This window comes from Rattus norvegicus, chromosome 1 (assembly GCF_036323735.1).
Source record: "Rattus norvegicus strain BN/NHsdMcwi chromosome 1, GRCr8, whole genome shotgun sequence".
Taxonomy (NCBI): domain Eukaryota; kingdom Metazoa; phylum Chordata; class Mammalia; order Rodentia; family Muridae; genus Rattus; species Rattus norvegicus.
The window spans coordinates 64,414,471-64,420,620 of record NC_086019.1 but is presented as its reverse complement, the minus strand read 5'-3'; the positions used below and the strand labels follow the sequence as shown (position 1 = coordinate 64,420,620).

At 45.6% G+C, this 6,150-nt stretch overlaps 1 long non-coding RNA gene across 1 annotated transcript; it reads left to right on the top strand.

Moving 5' to 3' along the window:
• Positions 1 to 326: 326 nt before the first annotated feature.
• LOC120097714 (uncharacterized) lies at positions 327 to 5,390 on the top strand. Its single transcript, XR_005495285.2, has 3 exons — positions 327 to 1,400; positions 3,067 to 3,125; positions 4,259 to 5,390. It is a non-coding gene; the product is annotated as an uncharacterized LOC120097714 (long non-coding RNA).
• The last annotated feature ends 760 nt before the right edge of the window (positions 5,391 to 6,150 follow it).

Below are 6,150 nucleotides of genomic sequence, written 5' to 3'. Positions count from 1 at the left end.
CCTGTAGTTGCTACCTAGACAAAGATACATGCAGACATGGTCTAAACACAGTCCTATCACTACCTAATGATCGGTAAAATACCATGACCGACAAGGACACAGCTCTCACCAGATTAAAGGGCACTAGAACCAGACATGACTTTTATATAAGTTGCTGAGTATATAGGTTGATGGAGACACACGATGATTTTGGTCTTACTGGAATGTTTATTCAGTTTGTGCTCAGTATAACTCCTGGTCTGTGCTAGTCCGTGCTGTCCTTTGAACTTCCTGAATCTTTGCTTTGCACCATTTGTAGGGAGGAGAGCAGTGTCTGAGGACAGGACAATCTGAGGACTGTGTTGTTAACAACGTTGTCATCATGTGGAGTCACAGGAAACTCCAAGGGTATGGAGACTATGAAGGGCCTGGGGACATTCTTTGTGATGGTGGTTGGCTAGTCGGGTGTGAGACCTTCATGAGACACAAACAACGTTCTGTCTATGAAGTGTTTGGCTTGTGTCAGTTTATAGAAATAACATCTTCCCTGAGGTGGAAAAGCCTGTATGGCCCCTAAAGTCACATATGTGCCAAGTTTTTTTTCCCAACATAATATTTTTATTGATTACTTGGGAATTTCACAAAATGCATCTTGATCACATTCAGTTCCCAGTCCTCCTAGGTCAATTCTCTCACCCTTGTGACCTCTTCCCCCCCCAAAAAAAAGAAGAAAGAAAAGAAAAAAATTACCAAGTCAGTGCCCATATACTCACAGGAACATGGTCAAACTCCCAGTGGCCAGCCCCTAAAAGAAAACTGAGTCTTCTCCACCCCCACAGCTGCCAGAAGCCATCAACTTCAAATAGCTACACTTTAGCATCCCTACCACAATTTGTAAGATTTCTCTTTAATGGCTTCCTGTGTAATCTGTTCCTTTTGGGGGGACGGGGCGGGTGGGTTGTCATAGAAACCTTCTATGTCCCTCATTCTCAGCTGTGGGCCTACAGTCATCGAGACTTCAAAACTCTTCCTTGATGCTTACAGTCATCAGTAGCATGGGCTGTGCACACCCACATGGCCTCCAATGTCAGCATGGTCTCCAGCAGCAGTCCACGGACATCAACATAGCCCTGTGCTGTAGCACGAGCCATGGGTACCATCGTGGCCCTCAGCGGCAGCGCGGGCCATGAACACCAACATGGCTCCTGGTGGCAACATAATGTGTCCAGTCTCCATGTCTACATCCTTCCTATTTCCACTCTCAGGCGTGAGGCACAGCATGTAGCTGCGCCTCCAACCCCTCGCACAGACTGGCTTCCATCTGATCCTGAGTTGACTGCAATCACAGGGACCCATGCGACTCTTCCAGTAGCCTTGTCAGAATTTCAGAAATGCCTTGGAGGCTTCAGAGAATGGCAAAGGTGAGTCTCGACCCAGACTGTGCTGGGTGAGCTTGCAGCAGTGTCCTCATGGCCCGGGACCCTTGCTCAGCCGCACTGCAGTGCTTTAAGCAGTGAATAGTTTAAAATAAAAGAAGACGTCTTCATTACACTGTGTGGAATACTCTAAGGCACAGCCTGGGAGCCCAGGAGGTACCTGTTAGGATCTGGGCCCTTCGTTTTACAGACTTCAAACCTAGTTTAGGAAGGGTTGGCCAGGCTCGGTGGAAGAACTCCTGTCAGCCATCCTCATGAAGATTGATAGGTGTGCACCATGCTCATCACCAGGATATAAGGAATGGGGTGTGAACAGTAATTAGCTAACGAGGAAACTCTGTAAGCGTCTCTTTGTATCAGCCAGCAATCATCCTGCCCAGGGAGACCCTTCCTACATCCTCCAGGCTTCCAGGCAGAAGACAGGGAATGTGGCAGGGTGGGATAGACTCCTTGAGGAGAAAGGATTGTGTGGAACTGCAAAGAGATCCCGGGCCACAATTCCAAGTGAGGGATGACTCTGAGGTCCACACAGGATGATGGTGGCTTTAAGGACAAGAAGGGACAGACCTCCATGACTTTATGTCTGTGCTATGTGTTGTCTCCAGATACCCTCACTTCAGGACAGCAGCCAGTGACCCACAGGATTCTGCCCTTGAGTGCTTAGGACACGATGTACCTTATTGTAGTTTTACTCACAGAGAAATGTTGTAAGATCTGTTGCTTCTGAGGGCAGCTTTATTTTTTGAACCTCATGCTGTTCTAAAAAGCCCATGGTCTTTCTTTTAAGTTCTTGGGTGATTCAGAAATACTTTGGCATCCACTTGTTCACATCGGTTTGGTGAGGGTACACAAGAAGTAGAATCTGAGGCCCTGGAAAACACCCAGAATGCAACAGGCCATTAGCAAATATCCAGCTCACGTGGCAGTTTCCACAAGACTTGATTTCAAAGTTAGACCAAGAGTTTGAATTCCTCATTCCTGAGCTACTGCTGGAAACAAAAACCGGAAAGGAACACCTGCCATGTGGGATGGGAAGTCATGCTGATTCTTGTCAGAGTGAACTGGTGTCTGGAGTATTCCATTGGATTGGACTCAAAAAGGAACATTTGAAATTATCTTGGGACATAGAGAAAAATGCTAAATAACCCTGAGATAAAAAATAAATGTTTTGTCCCAAAGTGTCAGTTTCTCCCAAATGAGCAGACAGCAGCCACTGTCACAAGCACTGGAGTGAAGGTGGTCTTGATCTGGGGCAGTGTGAGGAGGCTGCTGTTTTTCTGTGATGGTCATCAGCACAGGCAGGGAGGAAAGGCGTCTTCCTTTTTCGTTGTCTTTACTAGTAATCAGGTATGGACATATATCTCCTTCCTGGGCAGGATGATATTCTCCTAGGGAAGATGAGTGTCTCTCTAAGGATGACAAGATTCAGAATTTCCTACAACTATATAACTTTATGTATTTGGTTTTAGATCTTGTGTTTGTAACTTGGGGAAACTAAGCATGATCCCATGGTGACTTGTAATCTTACTTAATAAAGTGTTTTAATCCTCTCACAACGAAATTGTAAACAGAGTTCTCTTGATACTAACTCTGGGCTATCTCAGAAGGCTCCCAGGAAGTCTCAAAATAGTTAACATGCTTACCTTTCTAGTATTGGATGGCTCAGAGAATCCTTGTGAAAGTTGCAACCAACTAGACATACACCACGAGGTAAGTCAGAGGCCTTCCTGCACTCCTGTAAGTACCCAAGTTGTGTTTAATGAGTGTAAATTAACTTGGTCTTACTGTGATGATCCCGTAGAAAGGAGGATAGTTATGGAGAAAACATTGTGCTCCCTTAGGGAACTCCAGTGTGCCTAGTGATATCACTTCCTGCTTCTATTGCTTCCCCACAGTACCAGAATCTGTGGATTGAGCTGCTCCTGAGGCCCTGCATAATGGAGCTGGACAGCTGAGTGGCATCTGTCATGGCTGCAGCCACTGATGGAGCATCTGAAGACAGGGTCCCTCAGACAGAGCCCTTCAAACCATAGCCAGGAAGAGGGCTCTGTGGTCACACCTTGGACCCTGGAATCATGTCCTCTGCACTCAGAGACATCTGTAGTTTTCTCCTGGGGGACTAATATCTAATCGTCTTTTGTTTCTATCATTTGGTTACTGAGGCCTGGATACAGCAAAGCCTACTGTACCTAGAAGGAATCTTCTGAGTTCCTGCTGTACCCTCTGCTGTCCTGTGCTCTGCCCAGATGCTCACATGCCATGTGGATTTGCAGTCACCAGCAGCATGCTAGACAGCCAAGGGGGACAACCCAGAGTTTCTTGGTGGCCTGGTATGCCTTATGGGTCTCACTGAGAGACAGAGGCAAAGCAGCCTTGCTGGTGACTGAGTGGCCTTTATACAGTCTTCTTGGTCAGTAGGTCAAGACTCAGAGACGATTGGAGGCTGGACTGGGAAAACAGGTCAGCAGGAGGCCCAGTCTGGGCTGGTTCTATGAACCCGGACGCTGGCAAATGAGGACATAGGGGCATCTCGCAAATGAATAATTGTGAATTATGGCTCAGCCAATGAGCTAATCATGTCCGTGTGGCAGACCATGGCAGCACAAAGCAGGCTGCCTGGGGTGGCAGTCTGGTTGTTTTTCTCCTATGCTTTTTGTACCTGTTCTGTGAAGCCTGGGAACCAGAGGCCATAGCCTCTTTCTGGTCTGGGCAGAAATCTGAAAGGAGATTATGAGTCAAATCATGAATCATCCTTTGCTCATATAAACTCTTAACTTTTATTTGGTGGCATTCCTCCTTTAACAGATATAACCCAGCTGTTTTTCTTTTTTGTTTTTTAATAGGCGACTGTATGGATATATCCAGAGGCTTACCTCTCAGGCTGCAGAGATCAGGTAACGAGCTCCCCTTTATCTCCAATTCAGCACATGCTGGGAGCGCAGCCTTTCAGTGGTGTTTTTTGATCTCACAGTGAGATAAACATACTCTGAGCCTAACTTCTTAGTTAACACATTGTAATGTGGCTGTCATGACCCAAATGCTAATTCTGCTTTTCTACTGATCTTTTTAAGAGCATAGTATGCGCCTTATTCACCTCTTTGTAACATGATGATTTAGCTACCACCCAACATGGAATAGGTTCTGGTGTGTGTTTCATTCTAGAGTTTAAACCATCATCTACAATTTAATCTCTCCATTGGGAACTTTTCTACATGGATAAAGAAACCCACAGACGCTACACTGCCATGGAGAGAAATCCTGCTATGCCTGTTCCCCAGGTGGCAGAACTCTTTATTCTTTAATAGTTAACAGTGTAGAGATGCACTTCTACACCCACATGCACACACACACACACACACACACACACACACACACTCCACTCACATACACAGTCACAGATACATAGATAGGTGCGCACACACAGAGACACATAGAAACACATTTGAGCATACACACACACACACACACACACACACACACACACTCCACACTTATACAGTCATACATACATAGATAGGTACACACACTTTTAGCACACACACACACACACACATCCTACACTTACACTCAGTCACAGATGCATAGATAGGGGCGTATACACATTTTTAGCACACAGAAACACATTTGAGCACACACATACACACATTCCACACTTATACAGTCATACATACATAGATAGGTACACACACTTTTAGCACACATGCACACACACACACCCTACACTTACACACAGTCACAGATACATAGATAGGTGCACACACACAGAGACACATAGAAACACATTTGAGCACACACACACACACACACACATACTCCACACTTATACAGTCATACATACATAGATAGGTACACACACTTTTAGCACACACACACACACACACACACACACACACACACACCCTACACTTACACACAGTCACAGATGCATAGATAGGGGCGTATACACACTTTTAGCACACAGAAACACATAGAAACACATTTGAGCACACACACACACACACACACACACACACACACACATACATGGATACACATGAATAGGCCAGTCATAAACCAGTGTTCCCTCTGAAGGGTTCGGACTTTGCTCAGGGATCAGGCTGTGGCTTTAGGTGGCCGATGCTCAATGTCGCTTTTCTATTTCTGAGAATTATGGTTCACTCTATCACGAGTTATGCTAAGAGCCTATGACATGTTGATTAGCTTCATGGAGTGCTAGGCAATAGTTGTCTAGGATAAAAGCCACGAAAATTATTTTTCGGCTCTACTTTTAATACTTCTCTGTGTGTGGTAAGGATCGGTAGAGCATGCGTGTGTTTATAAAAACCCAGCGAACGTCTCTGCTGGGCTCTCAGTGGGATTTCTTTGAAGAGGCTCCATTCACTAACTGTCACAGCCTGTTTCTGAGTTGGGTCTAGTCCCTTCAGCAGGAGGCAATCGTACTGAATGTTTTTCTGGGTTTTCCAATCACACTCTTGGAGTTTGAGTCTGGCTGAGAGCTTGTTTGCAGCTTAGGAGTCTGTAGGAAGAGGCGCCCGCTAGTTGTTCCCACACGCATGTCTGTCTCCTGAAATCATCTTCTGGTGTGCCACTCAGGAAACAGATTGAGTTTAAGTGTCGGTTTTATCTTTTTGGAAATTGTACAGAAGAGCCTAAGTCTGAGTCACTCCTTTAGGAGATCAAAGCAGAATGTGTTTGGTTCCTGTGACAATGGAAACCGAAAAAGGAAGACAGGTTG